The sequence below is a fragment of the Salminus brasiliensis genome, chromosome 9 (genome assembly GCF_030463535.1).
Source record: "Salminus brasiliensis chromosome 9, fSalBra1.hap2, whole genome shotgun sequence".
Taxonomy (NCBI): domain Eukaryota; kingdom Metazoa; phylum Chordata; class Actinopteri; order Characiformes; family Bryconidae; genus Salminus; species Salminus brasiliensis.
The window spans coordinates 25,050,646-25,070,354 of NC_132886.1; the positions used below are offsets into that span (position 1 = coordinate 25,050,646).

The 19,709-nt window shown below is 40.7% G+C and overlaps 1 protein-coding gene across 2 annotated transcripts in view; it reads right to left on the reverse strand.

The window, feature by feature from the left end:
- The window catches only part of ank2b (ankyrin 2b, neuronal), a 207,950-nt gene that overhangs the window by 118,480 nt on the left and 69,761 nt on the right, over positions 1-19,709 (reverse strand). The window lies entirely within an intron of this gene.

Here is a 19,709-nt window from a genome sequence, read left to right on the forward strand (position 1 = left end):
AGTTATGATAATACATCTACAAGTGATGGGGAATTTATATCTATACGTTTATTGTAAACCGATTAAAACGCAGGAACTGCAACAGAATAATGCATTTTTCTTAATCTTAGAACATTTTCACAGACAAATTACTTGTAGCATTTGGCTAAAACTGTTAGCCAACAGCTCTTGCTGTTCCAAACCTAGCTAGTGCGCCCCCTAGATGTTAATAATTCAGTTCTGCTGCGTCTGAAGCTCCGCCTCAAAGGCTCCCGCTGGTCACAGTGGCAACATATGAAGCAGAAAAGCCTCTGATTGGCGGCTGTCTGCCTTGGCTCTGGCCCATCGGTGCCTCATTGAGCCTCTACAAACTGCACAACCCCGTAACGTGCATTTTTCATAAGGTGGCAGACCTGCTGATACCAAAGGTGAATCTACACTGTAATGTTATTTGTATTGAGATGGTTGCAGTGCTCCTGTGATGGCATCGGATGGGCAAGCAGTGTGTGTGTGTGTGTGTGTGTGTGTGTGTGTGTGTGTGTGTGTTCACGCATCAATGAAGAACATATTGTCTTTCTGTCTGCCAAAAAGGACCAGCTGCACCTGCTACCAAGTGACATTGGAACATCAAAGTAGATAGTTTATGACTGTGCGTGTGTGTGTGTGTGTGTGTGTGTGTGTGTTTGACCTTGCAGGTCATGTATGTGCCGTTCTCCACTCAAGATGCCAGCTTCAAACTTCAGATGTCTTGATAGTAATGAATCAAATTAAACTACATGCATTTTACTAGTCACACACACGTTATGATAATTTCTCTGACACGCTAGGATATGTAAAATGTGTATATTTATGATAAAGGTTCTATTATCAAAACAAAACCTCTAAAATACGCAGTCTTAATTTCAGCCTCACAAAAACTACATTGCCCACAAAGCAGCACACCTTATTTTGACATCTTTCTGCCGTCAAAATAACAGATACACTTGCAGCATGTCGTGTAAGACACGCCCCAAACCTTTGTTCACCAATTAACACACTCAAAGGCAGAGGCAACAGCCAGCTTTCCCAGCTTATTTGCATTTACACACACAGCGAGAATAACACACAGATGAAGGAGCAGCAGCATAAAAGCATTAGTCGTGAGGAACTCCTCATTTCACAGGTGCAAAAACAAGCTCAGTTCAGACCATAAGCCTCATCGCCACACACAGATCAGTTTGCTTAGTACTGGCGCCCTCTGCTGCCTGTAGGCCCCAAGCACATGAACTACTGGAAAACAACAAACACGTATACGCCTGTTGTTCTGCTTTCAGAAGCTGGGCAGACAGGTGTGGATCTGGGTGGACAAGTGAGGGCACCGGCAACAATAGTAGGCACACAGCAACATGTATCCATACAATTATGCAATATCTCATGGATTATATGTCAATAGTCACGCATGTTTCCATTGTCTGACACTGACATCCTTAAGCCCTGTCCACATGTATGCATTAATTTCTAAAAATGCAGCATTTTCTCTGTGTTTTGGCCTGGGTGTAGTTGTTCCTGACCAACGACTGGGTTTACTTTTTCTTTACGCTGTGACAGAAAGATGCCAGGCACGGTCCAGAGAACCGATTTCTGGTCCCCCTGAAATTGGTGGTCTGGGGTTTTCAAGTCTGCTGCATGTGTGCTAGCCATCTGCTCCTGCTATTGCCTACATGGCTGCAAACCTTCTCCTATGAGAACAGCTTCTTGTGCACAGTGAAATGCCATAACTTCAGGAAGCACTGTTCATCGCTGCAGTGTTTGAATCCAAGGAAATAATGAAACATTTTTCTCGTACTAATCTGGTTTGAAATGTGTGAGAGATTATGCCGTTATGGTGACCTGCTGTGCCACACAGAGAAAATCTTCGGCCTTAGAAAATGAGCTTCAGCTTTGCGCTGGATTTAGGTCTGTTTTAGCTGTTAGGCTGCTTCTTGAGGGAACTGATAGCAAACTTTGTGAGTTGTCAGCACCCTCTGCTGGGCTGGCATGATCATGTGAGCATTTTACAGCCGCGGTTCCCTCTCGGGTAGACGGAGAGATTTCAGAGTGAGTGCTGACAGAGAGAAACTACATTTTCAAAAATATCCAAATTTCTGAAGTCTAAGAAAGTGATAATAATAAAACATCCTGCAACCATATCAGCCTTGGAAATGACATCTATCATCTAAAACTAGCCAAAGCAAAACACCACTTCTCAAACACTGGCCAATACAAATATGTCCTATTTTAAAACTACCTTTATTTGAAATTAGCATTTAGCCTTTAAAATGATTTTACATTAAGTAGATTATTATCATGCTCTTACTCCAACACTCTATTACCTCACAGGAAGAAACACACTGCTGTGAATCACACAGAAATCACACAGTGCGAGCGTGAGTCTTTCAGGCTAAATATGTTACAGAACTGGTTCAGAACCATTCTTTATTTCTCTCTGGAATCCAGTTCAGCATTTTCTATGGATATCAGCCCAATTAAATACTTTAATAATCTAATACTGATACTGATTTCTTTCATTATTCTGTTAAACATCTAAATCTGATGGTAATGATATGATACGAGCTGAAGTGCATATTTTAAATAAACTTGGAAAAACATCTATAAGTAACCATTTGTCAGGCTTTTTTCAGGATGTTTTCACACTTGTCCTGAATATGAGTCCTACTCCAATACCGATTCTAGGCTTGTGTGGGGGAGCGGCTTGTTAAATCAAACCGGGCATGCATTTTTGCTAAACGGTAGGGCCTAGGCTCATCGTTTATCACTTGTCATTATTTCCTCTGGAGGCATGGCATTTCATCGTGCAGAAACTCTTGCAAGAAAGGAGCCATTCTCGTAGGAGATGGTTTGCTAGTATGGACCCTACCCGAGGAGATGGTATAGGGGGTCCAACTTAGTAGTCTTCTAAACTAGAGTTCAGGACGGCTTGTGGAGTATTTGGGAAACCTGGCCGCCTTGTAACTTAGGTGAATGATGAAAAAAAGAGGGAGGAGACGGGGTGATGGTGGTAGGTGCAAAGTTGTTTTGCCACAAAGTACTGCAGGATTAATAAATAAATAAATATATATATATATATATATATATATATATATATATATATATATATATATATATATATATATATGTGTGTGTGTGTGTGTGTGTGTGTGTGTGTATGACAAAGGAAAAGCGGTTCAGGTTAACTGAGGCATGTACATCTCCAAAAACTTTGTTATTTAATAACACCACTTTGCAACCATGTAGGTGATTCCACATGTGCAACAGATCAAACTGGAGTTCACCTGAAGCGAACCCCAGACCACCAATTTTAGGAGGACCAGAGATTGAGTCTCTGGACCACTCCCGGGCTTTCTAATATCCTGACATGTTGGATCACTAACTTGTGGTGAAATCTAATAAACTGAAATTCCTGTATTTTTTAATATTGCAATTTATCTATTGCAATGCCATTTTTTCCAATATGGTGCAGCCCTACTGTAGACGACATCCAGCTCTCAAGGAATCTCCTCTTTTCTCAGATCCCAATCAGCTGTGTCACACACACACTACAGCTAAAAGCAGGACTGCAGCCAAAACACACTGCATCCTCAACTGTCTGAGTCCAACAGGTTTAGACACACAGCTACATACACCGTCTACTTAGCGAGTGTGTACCGGAAATACATGCAGTTGCAGCACATTCACACATACACACACTCACACTCACACACACACACACACACACACAGTCAGTGAAATTTCAGGTGCATTTCTGGTCACTAATAAAACATATGGGTGTATCAAGTATTTCCCTTTCTTTCTTTTTCTTTCAGGATCACTGTGCCTCACTAATCTCAAAATCCTGGCAGAGAGAGAGAGAGCGCGAGTGTAAGAGAGAGAGAGCGAGAGAGCAGATGGCTTTCTTTTTTCACTCAGCTAGCATGTATTGAAACGGTAGATCTACTGAGCCAAGGAGAAAATAGATGGGAAGAAGATGGCTTACCTATCTGTCTACAAGCATGACAAAATACAGAGTAACACACACTTCAACACTCTCTCACACACACACACACACATATATATATATATATATATATATATACACATAGACAGACAGGTAAGCCACTAGTCTGGTACCCTGCAGGAGGATATAATGTGATCAGCAGTAAGGGGTTTAGTTCAGCTCTCTTTGGGGTACTTGTTCCCCCAATCGCCTTCTGTCACACACACACACACACATACACACATACACACACACACACACACACACACACATTGTGGAGCAGGCAGGTCACTAAAAGCTGCAACATATATATATGTATATATATATATATCCAAACTCAGGAAACACATGTATGTTCATGGTGGTTTTATACAGTAAGTAAACTGACTGTGTTTGTGATGTAAAGATTGTGACTTCTCGTTCCCATTAGAACCAGTGTCTAGGAATCGGAATCATTTGGTGCTTTGAGGGGCTCAGTGGTCTAAGGGAAGTGCATTAGACTAGGGTGCTGAGGTTGCGAGTTCGAATTCTGAGCCATGCTACTTTGCCATAAGAGTCTGACAAAGCACAATTGGCCATGCTTTCTCCGGGTGGCTAGATGGCGCTCTCTCCCCTCATCACTCTTAACTGACACTGGCCAGCATAGGCGTGTGTTAGCTGGGTGGAGTTAGAGACCCACTATTTTTCTCGGAGAGAATAGTTGGGAGTAGGAAAAGACGAGGTGGCTGGCTTTGCATATATTGGAGAAGGCATGTCTCAGGAGCATTGCTAGAGCTGGGGCGGGGGGGTTTACAAACTGGTGGGTTAACTACCAGTATTCAACAGACTATCATCTATGGCTACGTCTATCCATCAAGCGTTTGCTAATTTTTCAAAGCTTACTCTTTACGCTAATGTAGGCTTCTGGTTAAATATATATTATTAGGTTGGACATGTAGTATTCATACCTGTACAAGTACAGATTTTCACTTTTAGTACTTTTTAAACATATTATTCTTTATTCTATTTATTCATTAGCATACTTCAATACTTTAATTCTTTTGGGTTTCCATGTCATACTTGTGTTGCTCTCACCAAGTAAAGCATGAAGAGATTCTGATTCTATACAGTGAATGAAAGCAAATAGTCAGATAGCCAGATAGCATTAATCAGGGTAGTCAGGGTAGCCAGATAGCATTAATCAAATGACATCATGTGAATTGATAACTACCAGCCAGGGTCCAATTCATTACTATCGATATTAGCATGTACACATGTGCATGATAACAGTGCACATGCAGCAGCAAAGGCATCAGGAGAATTTGCAGTGATGTATGTTGGCACAGCAGTTCTTCATCACTTCCTGTTATTAGAAAATCCACAATATTATTATTAGTATATAGTATATATAGTATACCTTACAGTGTTAGTGTGTAGCATGCAACTGGGACGCAGCCCTAGTTTCCATGGGTTGCTCCATGATCTGAACCCCAGTGCAACTGCCTTGTCTTGCAACAGACACACAAATGCAAAGTCTGTCTGTGTCACTATGTGAGGAAAGGGTGACAGGGGTGACTCATGGATTACACCGGTGATACCATCTGTCTGGCCACACACACACACACACACACAAAGCAGAGCTATCCACGCTTTACCTGGCACACGGCCCGAGAAGAAGAGCCAGTAAAGATTAAAATACTAAACTTCACTCTCACACTTCACTTGCAATTAGATTTCATTTAATAAGTGACTGATAATCAATATTTATTCATTAAAGGTGAAGCATCTGACTGAAACAAATCTGATTGGCTGAGTCATGTTCAAAGTCATTCTAAAATATCTAAAATATACACCATGTACATTCCTCATATTTCATAAAGTTTTGAGTGGTGTGACTGTGGTAGCATAGCATTGTGGAGTATAGGGAAACCTAACTTGTGGGTGGGAATTGGAAAATTGGGGGGGGGAAGTGTCATATGCCCACCCAATGAGTATTTGGAAATTATCTGCATGTCATATTACGCTAGCTAAGTCACAAACGTTGGGGTTAAGGAGGATTTGCTCATCTTCAACTATGTCAAATACTGCATAAATATACATAGCATTACCCTCCAACTCCTTTACGCCCCTGACCGGTAGGAAATCATTCCAGATCCCATCCACTGAATACATGGAAATGTATGCAAATGTATTCACTAACATCTGTATCCAGTGCTGTGATCTACTGGGAGTATGTGATCTAATACATTAACATGAAACAGTCCAGAGCCCCACTAACAATGGCTACACAATATCTCACCTGATAACTGTTATTAAAAATAGGCATTTTCAATATGGATTTGGAATTTTGAATGTATTGTATTGTGGGAAGTGTTCAGAGAGTGTTTGCTTAGGCTACTGCATTGAGGCAGAGCTGTTGTTGTTCCTAGATGCTTTCGTTTTACAATAGTAGTACTTACAGTTGGCTGGGGCAGATTTAGCAGGCCAGAAATGTCACAAACTGGCTTGTGAGAGAGGTGGCATGTTATGATAGTGCCACATTTACAGTCACTGGGATCTTTAGTATGACCCATTCTATTGTCAGTGCTAGTTTATGCAGGTTGTATGCTGTATGCTGGACTTAGTTAACCCCTTGAACAACCTATGGCCCACCAGCAGGCCCGAAAGTGTTATTACAAACTTGTATTACCAGAGAGTCCTGCTAGTTTGTACAGAAGTCCCTGTAGTTACTGACTACACCTTAGTGTGTAATAAGTCTTGGAGTATGAGTGTGAATTGAACAGCGCACGTTTCGCACATTTCGGCACTAGGCCTTCTTCAGTGAGGAGGGTAGCCTGTATGTTTTCTATTAAGCAATATGTGGCCAAAACACCTGAACTCAGTAATTAGCAAGGTTGTCCATATACATTTGGTCATAATGTGCATGAACGCAACACAGACAGAAGCTGTCTAAATGGATCAAACAGTGGACCAGCCTTCTTCTTGTTCTTCTTTTACTTTGCAAACCATTTTTTGACGTTTTTTTGGCACATGAACGTGATGGATCATCTCTTCATTAGCTCTGATTCAGTAATTACATAACAGACAGTTCTGGTTTTAAAATGAATCATAACTAAAATGCAGCAGTTTATCATATTCTGCTTTTTTCCAGACCAAATAAAAAACAAGCTGCAAATATGAACGTGCCCGTAATCCATGTGATGAGCATTCGGACCGTTCTCTCGCTCTCTGTGTTTTGATAAATCAATGCATTCACTTAATCAAAGGCATGTAAATCCAGTCTGTAACCCTATCAAAGGATTTAAAGAGTTTTCCTAGAACTGCTGTTGTTCAAGCTAAGAGGGAAGTAGGAACCTTTATTTTTAAGACTGTGAGATGTTAGGTCTGATTAGGGTTAGATGTATACAGGTTCTATTTGATAAATATTATGTGTTCCAGCCAAAAAACAATTTAGAAACCTACATAAACAACTACCTAAAGAGCTTCAGCATAAGGTAAAGGTTCTAGACCTTTTAAACAGTTTTCCTAGAGCTACATGTCCAAGCCAACAACCATATAGGAACCTTCATTTGAAGGACTGTGAGAGTTTAAGAGTAAAAAATAATCTCTATATATTTTAAATGTGTTAGATGTTAGGGCTTATACAGGGTTTAAGATTAAAGAACCTTAGTCAAAGGTAAAGGTTCTATACCAATTAAAGAGTTTTCCTAGAACTACACTTTAAAGGCATTAGGCTCCCTCTTGGTTTGTGCTGTCATGTATCAGAAGGCTATCAAAAGGTGAGCACAGGTTAAATTCACAACCACTGAACTCTGAACTGAATTAACAGCAGGTTGGTAGTACAACAGCTATTTTAAGAACAGCTTGCAATGCTTTTCTGCGATCCATTTTCCTTGCTTCCTGTTTGCAGCTTTGAGTCCCCATGGTAACGAGTCATTTCCAACAAAGCCCGGGCGTTGCCAAAGGAGACAACCAGCCTCTAGTGTATTTCATCCTGGCTAAGACTTAGACTCCCCTGGGTTGAAGCCATTCATACACACACACACACACAAACACACACACACACATACATCCCTGTTTCCATCCTGACATCTGGATGTGTGAAGGAGAAGAAGGTGTATCGTTTGTGTGTAGGTGTGCATGCCTGTTTTTATATACAGTATGTGTGTGTGTGTGTGTGTGTGTGTGTGTGTGTGTGTGTGTGTGTGAGAGAGAGAGAGAGAGACAAAGAGAGGAATCATCAGTCACACCCAAACGAAAGACTCCCTCATGCATTTTCACTAGCACTGATGATCTCATTCATCATTTATGTTCCTGCTACACTAACAAACAGACCGCTAACAACAGTCTTGCTGCATCGGATGTTTTTAGATGCAGCTTAGCAGGCTTAGTCTTGGTGAGTTCAGTCTTGGTAAACTCAATCTTGGCTAGCTCACTCTTTCTAAACTCAGTATTGGTAAGCACAGTCTTGGTAAGCTTAGTCTTGGTAAGTTCAGTCTTGGTAAGCACAGTCTTGGTAAGCTCAGTCTTTCTAAACTCAGTCTTGGTAAACTCAGTCTTGGTAAGCTCAGTCTTTCTAAACTCAGTCTTGGTAAGCTTTGTCTTGGTAAGCTCAGCCTTGCTAATGTTAGCAGCATCACCATTCCAGAGAACACAGTTCCACTGCTCCACAGCTCAATGCTGGGGGGCTTCATACACCTCTAGCCCACGTCTGGCATTAGGCATGGTGCCAATAGGTTAATAAGTTTATCTATCTATTTGGACATACAGTGTAATTCTAGGCAGGGAATGGAACCCCAGTCTTCCAGTTGTGTACCTTCTACATTATAGAGTCTGAAAAACAGAACCACTACACAGAACCTCTACCTTTACTGAAAAGCTCTCAAAGAACCCCTGTTTAAAGAGTGTATTTGTGTACATTCTTCAGGACAGCTGAAATACTCCAATACACTGCACTGCACTGCTGATGTAGAAAGAAACATACCAAGAAGAACAAAGGAGTAATAACTAGGCCTACTGGACCACAAGTGAATCATCATTGTCTGAAAGTAAAACCTCTACCCCTCTCGCCCATAAAACAAATGACTTCCTTTGTCCTCAATGGCCTAAAATAATTAGTGGCCATGATGAAACGCTGCAATAAAGGGGCTCCATTATAATAGGGATTAAGTTAATCTGGTGACGGCATTAGGACCCGCCTCCTTGTCTTCTCCTCGCTGCTCATTTTGGCTCTGGTCTGTTTAATTAACGATTTCAGCCAAGGAAGGAAAGGCACACTTGGACTGGGATGAAGAAGCTGGCTGAAAAAGGCTCGCCAGTTAAAACCCCCGCAGCGCTAATAAAGATCAGAACTCTAAGCCACAAATATAATCACTTCAATACAGTTTCTGCTACCAACTACCCGGAGGAAGGAAAAGCCTCTAGATTTTATCTGGACAACTCTGAAATGCTTTCTTTAGCATAACTATGAAGTCTGTTCTTGCATATTCAGCCCCATGCAAATGACCATACTTAGCACACATCTTAGTGCTAATAGGAAAAGAATGAATGTGTGGCGATAAAGCACAGAGAGATTGAATGGAAATTCTGTGCCATGCCTTTTGGTTGGTTTTCATGGCTGTGACGACAGCATGAGTCAATTACTCATATTGTAACTGCATAGTGCACATATATGTAACTAAATGATTTATAGCAGTTACTAAATACACTGCAGGAAATATAGATTATAGCTATGTTTATAGCTATAGCTATATTTTATATTTTTTTTTAGAAATAAAATATACAAAATATACAAAAAACAGTAATATTCATCCCCTTTTAACCTCCACCTACACACACCGTCACATCCCATCCACCCACCACAAACATACCCATTTATACCAATACACACATAGTCTAATACCTAAAAATCCTCATGGTAGAAGAAATATCTTCACATCTTTACTTACATGCAGCAATCATCATCATCCTCATTGTAGTTAAATTTACTCTGTTAACTGTAGCTGAAGAATCACTGTGCTTTTCTATATACGGACAAACACACAGTACTGTGCAAAAGTCAGTAAGTGTTTATGTGCTCAGTAAAACTCTATTAATAATAATAAAATAAATACAATACATATAAATACATAAATAAATACATGTTTATACTTAAATAGTGGTTTTAGGTCACTGTGTTCATTAAAACCTCACCAAAGCTCTCCTCATGGGGGTCTATTATTATTTATTGTTATAGTTAACAACCAAATCTTTTAGAAATCCAACAGTCAAACAAGTTCAAAAGATATCAACTGCTTTCTTCACAATAAGATTCTGTGAAGAAATTTCTGTTACTTCTTATTGTATGTATGTTTACCTGCATCTGTTCTAATGTGATCTGGCGTTTTTACAACAAAAACACTCTAATCGCTGAAATAAATGGTTTTAAATAATGTTTGAATGATATTTGTAGTTTTTAGGCATTTTTAAATAGCACACAAATGTAGTGATTTTAAATGTAGCGCTAGTGATTTGATTGCTAATGCTGTGGAGGTTAAAATATCTTAAGATATTCTTACAACATGCTGATAATGAGAAATGTTAGCTCTATTGCCTACACTGAAGATGCTTAACCCCTTGAGTCTTAGTTTTTAATTTTAAGATGTATTAGTCTGTAACTACTATAGCTAAATTATTCAGTGACTGTTGTCAATTATTCATTATTGACCCATGAGTCTACACACAGGCCTTGAGGGTTTAAAGGGGTTAAGATGAATTTGCAGTACAGTAAGCCCTGAGATCAATAGCTGAATAATAAGCCTGAAATTTGAGATGTTAAACTAATACAGTTTGCTGACCAACAGGTTGCCTTTCTGAAGGACGGTGTTGAATCTATTGCTGCTCGGCCGCAGACTAGTGCTTAAGACGACAGTGGAAGTTTAAAAAGCAGTAAAGACGTGAGCGGTGCAGAAGAATGGAGCCACTCAATTTGAGCTACACTTCTTCCAGCCTTACCTGGACAGTAGCTCCAGTCACCATCCCTCCACTCATGGGTTTCCTTGGCGGGGCTCGACCAAGCCCAGCCCTCAGAGCAAAGTCCAGATATGAAGGAATAAAGGGACAGAAGGAAAGAGGAACAGGGTGGACGGATCGGTAATAAGGGGAGACCATACAGTCACCACTGCGAGTGGATTACTGGACTGGAGGTATTAGCACACTGTGATAGCACACACACACACACACACACACAGATGCTCACAGAAAAAAAATCGCTTAGAGGATTACGTGGCTAGAAATAGTGAAGTCTTCTCAACTGACCCAGAATCAGGCCTTAGAAGGAGCTATGGCACACACATACACACAGACACACACACACACTATAAGCAACCACACTGTTCAGGGGATGTCCCAAAATCCCCAGCAGATGCATTGTGCTTGTTTGTGTGTGTGTGTGTGTGTGTGTATGCGTGCGTGTGCATGCGCATGTGTGTGTGTGTGTGTGTGTATGTGTGTGTGTGAGCGTGCAGGGGGTAAATCTCTTCTTAAGCCTCCTTGAGGTGAAGCAGAAGCAGTGGAAGTATTACAGTGCAGCACACTCCTCGAGTACAGGCCCAATCTCCAACACTCTGAAACACACACACACACAGTGCCTCCAGTCGTGTCCCCAACAGATTAAAATCAGACTAACCTGTTCATCAAATATGATAAACCCACGCCTGCGGATTTACGCTGTTTATGTGTCGCCTTAGATCTAATCTCACCATCATATGCGTCAAGGATTTCTGTCAGCATGTCGCGTCATGTGACCATAAAAACAGCCCTGCTTCTGATTAAGAAGGAGAAAAACCCAAGAGCAGAAAGAGACGGGTGATATTATCCACTGGGCCAATAAAGAAAGACTAAATAACTAACTAAATAAATAAATAAATACAAAGGTATAACAATATAAAGAAAGACAGAAACTCTACATGTCCAAATGTTTGTGGACACCCCTTCTCATGTATGCATTCTGGCACAGATGTGCAAATGCACACACAACACAGTTTGTCTAGTCCTTGTAGAGAACTACTACCAATTAAATAGGACTCTCTGGAGCAGATCAACATGAACCTATTGGCACCATGACTAATGCCAGGCGTGGGCTAGAGGGGTATTAAGCCCCCCCAGCACTGACCTGACCTGAGTGGAACTGTGTTCTCTGGAATGATGGACGGGGCTCCATCCAATACTTCTGGGATTCTGAGTTTGGGAGCTGGGGATGAGGTGGGGTAGTGGTTGTGATCATCCAAAAATCCTGACCTCACTAACGCTCTTGTCGTAGTATGCAATCACATTCTCACAGCAATGCTCCAGAATGCAGTTCAAAGCCTTCCCAGGACAACTGAGACTGAATTACTCCAACATAAGCAGGAGGAACTCTTTTTTTATACTCTTGATTTCAAAAGAAACAATTAATGAGTGTCCCAATACTTTTGCCTATACAGTGTAACCATCACTACCCACCTACTGCCATGTGTAATTTACATTTGCATGGATGTTAAGCACCACATCCACTAGAGGGCAGTTCAGAGTCAACTGTTTCTGACTACAATAAACATGGCGACAGTGTGTGTGTGTTAGCTTTAAGCAGAACAGGTGTGTGTGTGTGTGTGTGTTTTAAAGTCCACTTTCACTGATAAAGCCGTTATTCCACAGTATGAACAGCAGCTCTGAGCAGCGCAGCCACATCTCCATTTAGCCAAGTTACGTTCCAGTGAGTCCCTGGACTACAGACATGTGACATCACACACTGAGGTCATCCAGGTCTCCATGACGAGTCGATGTGAAAGCGCTGGAGGGGGAAAGCTATGGGAATTCTGGATACAGATTACATATTCAATCAGCTACTTTGCAAACCGGGTACCTGATCAATAGCAGGCTGGTAAAGAGTGTGTGCTGTGGAGTGGAGCGGGGACGTAGGGACAGCTGCCGTGTTTTTCTGGTCAACGTCACGCTATAACGCTGCCCACCTTTAATAACACAGCAAATCTAAACACTTTTCAGTGTTAAGAATCACGTTCCCTCTATATACCGTATACAGCGCAGGTCACTTGCTGGAAAGACCCCAAGCTCATGAGTAGAAGAAGCTGGAGTCTAGCTGCACCACAATGCTTATAGTGAGGACCCCTACTCCTAAGGTTCAAAGGTTATAAAGGACCACCAAAGAAAAGGTTCTTTAACGGTTCTTGGCTCGAATTTGGTTTTAGGTTGAGATCAGGGTTTGAGTGAGGTCTAGGTTTTAGGTTGAGATTAGGGTTTGAGTGAGGTTTAGGTTTTAGGCTGAGATTAGGGTTTGAGTGAGGTCTAGGTTTTAGGTTGAGATCAGGGTTTGAGTGAGGTTTAGGTTTTAGGTTGAGATTAGGGTTTGAGTGAGGTTTAGGTTTTAGGTTGAGATCAGGGTTTGAGTGAGGTTTAGGTTTTAGGTTGAGATCAGGGTTTGAGTGAGGTCTAGGTTTTAGGTTGAGATCAGGGTTTGAGTGAGGTTTAGGTTTTAGGTTGAGATTAGGGTTTGAGTGAGGTTTAGGTTTTAGGTTGAGATCAGGGTAACGGTGAGGTTTAGAGTTTGGGTAAGATCAGGGTTTGGGTGATGTTTAGGTTTTGGGTTGATATTAATGTTTGGTTTACATTTTAGGTTGACATTAAGGCTATCTTTAGGTTAGGGTTGAGATTAGGGTTAGAGAAGGTTTAGGTTTTGGAGATAAGATAAGATAATTTAATAGATCTTTAATTGAACCTTTTAAGAGAACTTTTGAATGGCGCAGAAGTTTTACCTTATATGGAAGTTCCATAAACTTAAAATAAAAAAATATCCTTTAGAGATGGAAAACTAACCCTAACCCTTAGTTCTTCTGTAGAACTTTTTTGGCATGGTTATTTTTAAAAGAGTAGTCGCTTGTTTGATTCAGCAGGGATCTGAAATGATGGTGAGTGACAACTTGTCAAGTAGAGGGAAGATCAAGCACCCCTGTCCTCAGACACTGACGCTTGTGATAATGATGATTTCCTCAATGAAAAGGAACAAAGGAAGAAAGTGTCAAAGAGGGTGAGAGGGACACACACAGATTGTGCAGCAGTGTACCAAAGCTAAACACGTTTTGTCACTCAGTTGGGTCCCATTCTATAGTGCTGTATAGAGACAGCACTGTCCCATCTCCTTCGTTTTGAGGACCAAATCAAAATATAAGCCTGTGCTGGTACTAAATAAGTGTGAGTGTAAGCAGTTTCAGGCTAGACTGGATACAGGACTAATTTGGATTAATTCTTTTCCTCTCTCTGATATCTAATCCAGCATTTTCTTTTAATACTGACATTGATAATTATTGATACTTCTATTAATTTATATAATTCATTATATATTACATAACAGTGTATTTATTATCTCTATTAATACACATTAATACACAGCATTATCTCACAGTTTGTTTATGTCTGTTAAAAGTTCTATAAATGTGAGATGTATTAATAAATGTTCATATTTTTAGCCCATTGTTAACTTTATTTAATGTATTTAATGACATGTATAGTTATTTATAACTATGAATTGTATATTAATGAATTATTATATTAATTTATAAATAATAATTAATTTCACTTCAGCTTCAGTCCACAAATGCACAAGTACAGCTGTCCATATTTTAACTTGCATAATTTATTAGAAAAACAAATTACTAAGTAATTATTGACAAAATATGATTAATGGTGTTCAAAATAATTACTTTTTAGTATGTTGCTAAATAAAAGGTCAATAAATAAAATGGAAACATTTATTATTACATGTGTCATAATTATATAATTATTAACAGTCCTTACCAAATTATTAGATAATACGGAAGACGCTTGAGAGTTGTTATTATAAAGTTACCATTATTACTAATCTGTATGGTTAAAACATTAAAACTGCATTTTTTTAAGCTCTCCTGGAGGTCACATGTATTGACCAGTTTTTGAAGGAATACCTACTAGGGTTTTTGGGCCTTCTCCATTCCAAAGGTTAGTCATATCACAACAAGCTTTCATCCCTGCAAATTAGCATTAGCCAGGTTTTCATAAATATTTACACATCTGTGAAACAGCAGTCACCGCAATGACATTTGCTCCGGTGGCCAGGTCCATACCCCTATCCCAGTTGTCAGACACAAATACAACCCCATGGGTTTCCCCCTCCCCAAACTCAGATGAATAATGTATCAATCTATGGTGGGGGGTGGCAGATAGGCACATTATTCAAGATGGCCTGGGGCTCTGCAAAGGGGGAATAGCAAGGCAGGGCTCATTAAGGCTGATTTGATTTCCATATTTTCAATTTTGGTGGAGGATGTTGGTTTGACACAATTCTCTTCAATTTCTATATCAAAGAAGGATAAGTAGGAAAGGTCAAAGCCTCTCTTATAGCCTCTGCCTATAGTCAAAGACCCATGAGATGCAAGCAGCTAATGTTGTTGTGTGGCTACTGGCCGCTCGTAAAAAGATGTCCAGTGTTTTACACTGACAGCTGAGGCCAAAAGTCAAGTGACTAAGAAGGCCATCATGTTCTGATGGTCAAGGGTGGCTTTGAAAAGCAAGTGCAGAGCTATTGGACCGAACATCAGTATCAGTAGAGAACACTGACACCACGGAAGCCTGAAATGTCGTGAAATTTCGTTACAGCAATATGGCAAAGTTGAACGCAAGTGGACCAGACTGTGGAGTCGTTGTGTGGGCTGTAGAAAACAATGCAAGAGGACGGCGCGAGGCCTGGCGAAGTGGAAAAAGCTCAGAATGATGTTCCTTCAGTGCGGAGAAGAACATTGCCAGGGCCACGACAAAGCTTTTCAAATGAGAAATGACAATATGCCCAATGTTCCAGCTTTCTGTCGCTTCCAGGAAGAGAGGCCAGACTTGCTACTCATAGTTGAGTCTTTATTATGCAGTGAATGGACACCGCTCTTCATACACTCACACACACACTGAACAGATTTCTTGTTCCTCTGGAACCTTCTCACCATGTCACTCACTCTCTCACACTCCTTTACCCCCTCTGTCTCACATACACACAAACAGGAAATCTAGAATCCAGGATAACACAGATAAACAGATGTCAACATTCCCATTGGGTCAGTTTCATAGAAACTGAACATTTTCTTCACTTATAAATGAAAAGGGCTTCATTCAGTATGATTCAGTATGTAAACGAGCTTCAACCCATACCACTCACTCCAGTGCATTCAACTTGTGACGATTGTAGAAAAGACTGTAAGACACTGGAGTGAAGGATTTTGGGCTTGAGTACGGGTGGCGTCTACTTTGTGGTAAGAAGCCAGTCCCCTCTCTGATATGTGGAGGCAAAAATAAGAGATGACAGAGTTAAAAAGGAGATGACGTGGTGGTGGAGGTTTCGCACAGACACTAAATGTATATGACGTGTTTCAGGCTGGACAGTCAACCAGAAAAGGGGTCATTTACATATATCAGTTTTAAAGGCACAGTAAAAAAAAACAACCTGAAATAGTCTAAATGTGTCCCTCAGAGACAAGACAAAAGCAAGATCTGTGCCCTTTAAAATGTGTGGCATTTTAGAACTGTTCCCAAGGATGCAGAAGAAATTTCACACTTCACAATGAATGTAAAGCTCCGAACACAGCATGCATCCATCAATATCCTGGAAATCCCAAGACATACCACAGTCTGCCTAGTAGCACATCTTTCACAGTAATGTATATATTCTATCCTCCTAATCTAGGAAACAGCCACAAAGAGACGCAGTCGTCACCCACACAAGACGTCAAGCTGTAGCAAGCCCATGTGGCCACTAATCACAATTAGCCAACAATAAGCTACACAGACAGGTCTATTGTCTGCTGGGTGATGTATGCGCTGTACCATTTGAGGAAAAAAACTGCCTTCAGTGTTACATATGATGTTATCATTACAGACACAATATGTTTCGCTGCTGTCACACCGAAGCCTTGTGTCACCATGTTTTCGTATTCATGATGTTCATCTGCTTTAAAAACTGTCCAAAATGACTTGGAATAAAATATTTTTGACACTGACTTCCCTTAAAAGCTAAGAAGGTTTTTTTATTCTTCTGTAATTGTGTGATATCTTTATAAATTCCATGATAAATGGACTAACAATGGGGTAATTTGCTCAGTGGTCTATTGCACTGCCACTATGACCCGGGGGTCACGAGTTTGAATCCTGAGCCATAGTGCTTTGCCATCAGCAGCCAGAGTCTGAGAGAGCACAACTGGCCGTGCTCTATTCGAGTGGGCAGATGACGCCCCTCATTACTCAAAGTACAGGCATCTGTTAGCTGGCATGGTGGAGCTGGGGACCCAGCGAAAACTTTGCTTTTCATGTATTGAAGGAGACATGTGCTAAGTTAACCCTTCGGGAGCATTACTAGTACTAAGCGGAGTTACAAACAGGCAGGTTAACTGGAAGACCAAATTAGGAGAAATAGAAGGAATTAGAGCTACATTACATAATGATATTAATCATGACATTACAATTACTGCAAACTGTTTTAGTGTTTCTGTGGTGTTTTGATGAATTAAGGTATTCATGTAAACCAGCAAGTTATACTGGCTAATACATGTCAGATTGGCTTTCCAATGCATTTCTGATACACTGCAAGGCAATTCCAAATTAATCACAATAAGGTTCAAAGTCAGAAATGTCATAAATATTCATTTTAAAATGCAAATTCATTTCTAACATTACAATACTAATCATTCTGTTTAGTGCTAAGAGGCCTTTTTCTGTGTTAATTTCAAGCCACGTATCACCTACTATGTATTCATGGTCTGTGTTTTCACAACAGTACAGTAGCAGGATGCTGAAAGGCACTGCTATCTCTGGTGGCTTCTAGTGGTTTGGCAGCCTGTAGCTAGCGGGTTTAACACTCTTTTCCTTATTTAAATATTCAGATTATTATTCAAATATTCTTGGAATAATGCCATACAAATGATCAAAATGTCCCCAGCCACACTGCTAGTATTTTGTCCACATCCATTTCCATATTATGCATCCCAGCCTTAATTACAGAAGAAAGAAAGTGGAATGGAGTGGGTTAACAACTGGCACTGGATCAAAGTGGCGTTCCCTATGAACGGGCTGGTATTCGGCCTTATCAGGCTGCGCAAGGATAGGTTTGCGTAAACCTGTCGAGATCCCTCAGGGACATTCACTTCCAAGGCAACTTAAAATTGCTTGTTATCGCGGCGGTCTAAAGGTATTGAGGTTTCAGCTCTCCTCGTGTCATCTGGGTGGCGGCGAGGGGATGATGCTGTGGACAAAAAGCGGGACGAAAAACCGCATCAATCGGATTACTAGAACAAAAGGTTCCGCCTGCTGCTGGAACAGGGAGGGGTGGAGAACGGCCTGTGTAACTGGATTACCTCTTTCAATGTGGAGATTTTGTTATGAAAGTGGGAGACTACAGCGGCCTCGTCCATATTATGTTTCTTAAGACAATAACAAGGAAAGGAGAACGTCTGGGGATAGAGCCGGTGAAATGAGTCTGGTAATAGATGAGCGCATGTTATGAACATGGTCAAATGAGGGGAATGGGATGGTGGAATAAGAGCCGGGAAATGAAAAAAAATAATACAGAATATTTGGAAGAACAATAAGAGAGAGCGAAAGAGAGAGAGAGCAAAAAGGAGAGAGTATAAAGGGAAAGTAGGCTCAGTAGGATGATGTATAAATGAGTCCAATAATTAAACCTCAGAAAGGTGGAAGACAAAGAGGAGATCCTCCGAGAACTTTCCGGATATGAGTTTTATAATCAGCCCATTTAGGTACGCATGCTCATTTCCCGTCCCTTATTTGATGAAATATTTGAGAAGGCAGCTGTGAGCATTACCTCTTACCCCACAGTTCATTGAACACTAACAAGTCAATGGACAATTGAACTGAGCACGGAAAACAATTAAAATAGAAATCCATTTCCCGATGCAATAGAACTGCATTATACATTAAAAAAGAAGGAATGTGTGTGTGTATGTGTGCACACACAGGGGGACTGGGATTGGTGGGGCTTCATCTTTGTAGACTCTGACAGGCCCCACACTGCCGTAAACGTGAAATATTGTGATTGGTGTCTGAAGGAATGCATGTAATTGGGAATGTCACCATCAATTCCGTCAAAGCTGAAAAAGTTCAAACCATCACATCTCATCCAGCACGGCTGTCAGATTTCTCGCTCTCGCTTAGCCGATGTGTCAGTTCAACAAATTCTGAATCGGGCTCTTTTCCAGCGCAACTTTCCACATTCAAAACTTTGACAGTGTCATTCCAGTGTGTGAGCGCGAGTTTCCAAGCTTTGAGGTAAGGAGCCATCGATGATGTAAATATTATGCACATAATATGTCCAAAAGTATCCAGACATTTCTTCTAATTAGTGAATTCAAGCTACTTTCAGGTGTATCTCAGTAGAAATCCACAGTGAGCAGAATGGGATGCTCCAGGGCAGCTGCACTTTGGAGCGATGGAGCGCTGCTGAGTACCTGGGATGAGTTGGAGTGGTGTCTGTGATCCAGAACTTATCAATTACCTACTGTACCTAAATACAATCTCACAGCAATGTTCTAGCATTTAATGCATAGTTTTCCCAGAAGAGTAAAAACTCCCTGTTGATCCTAGTAATACTCTAGAGTGGATTGGAAAACCCACCTCCCTTTATGCTGTCAATCATAAAGCTTTAATTTCACATAAATAATAAATAACCCCTTAACTC